Source organism: Octopus bimaculoides, chromosome 28 (genome assembly GCF_001194135.2).
Source record: "Octopus bimaculoides isolate UCB-OBI-ISO-001 chromosome 28, ASM119413v2, whole genome shotgun sequence".
NCBI lineage: Eukaryota > Metazoa > Mollusca > Cephalopoda > Octopoda > Octopodidae > Octopus > Octopus bimaculoides.
The window spans coordinates 2646283-2647358 of record NC_069008.1 but is presented as its reverse complement, the minus strand read 5'-3'; the positions used below and the strand labels follow the sequence as shown (position 1 = coordinate 2647358).

General features: G+C 39.1%; 2 protein-coding genes across 2 annotated transcripts in view; one reads left to right on the top strand and one right to left on the bottom strand.

Annotated features, from left to right (window-relative positions):
* Window positions 1–1076, bottom strand: part of LOC106873705 (DNA methyltransferase 1-associated protein 1) — a 132664-nt gene that overhangs the window by 65444 nt on the left and 66144 nt on the right. The window lies entirely within an intron of this gene.
* Window positions 1–1076, top strand: part of LOC106876917 (uncharacterized) — a 13655-nt gene that overhangs the window by 936 nt on the left and 11643 nt on the right. The window lies entirely within an intron of this gene.

Here is a 1076-nt window from a genome sequence, read left to right as displayed (position 1 = left end):
TATATATGTAAAGAGAAAGAGAGATAATAACAGACAGGGAGACAGTGACAGATTGATATATAAAGATATCACCATCATCATCTTCATCCTCATCATGTTTGCATGTGTGTGTGTGTATGTACACACACACACACACACTTGCATACATACATATATATATGTATATATGTAGATATATGTATGTATGTATATATGCATGTGTGTATGTATTTGTGTGTGTAACTGAGCCAGTGAGGAACGCCTGTTGATGGAATGGGAATCTGTAGAAATATCAAGCAAATTGTCCTCAAACCACACCCTTCTACTTGTGTGTGTATCTATATGTGTGTATATATGCTTGTATATGTTTGTGTGTGTGTCTATGTCTGTACACACATACACCCATGACACAGTGAGAGACACATCTGTGCTCTTAAAACATTTACTTTGTAACCCGCTAGTTTCAAGTTCAGTCTCACTGCATTCCACCTTCAGCTAATTGGGCTAGTTGGCCTTCCATTTTGCTAATTGTGGCCTTCCATTTTACTCCAGGGCAAACCAACACCCTGTGATGAAATGTGGGTGACAGAAACCACTAGACACCCATCAATAGGTATCTCATAATATATGTATGGTAAGTTTTCAGGAGCAGGGATGGCTTTGTGGTAAGAAGTCTGCTTCCCAGCCACATATTTCTGAGATCAGTCCCACTCACTACTGTAGCTAGCAGGGTACTGTAGGGGCAGTATGCCCCGGGTGGTACATTTAAAGGGGCAGCACTTTTGGGTGTGCTGTAGGCAATATGTATTTTTTGTGGGGTCCAGGGGCGGCAAATGGAAGGGCGACCCCAAGTGACACATGCTCTAGCTATGCTAGTGGTCCCACAAGTGTCTTCTGCTATAGCTCCATACTAACTAAAGAACTGTGAGTGGATTTCATACATGGAACTGAAAGAAGCCTGTCGTATATATATATATATACATACAAACATACATACATATATCTAATATCTATATCTCTTTCTCTCTCTCTCTCTCTCTCTCTCTCTCTCTCTCTATATATATATATATATATATATATATATATATATATATATA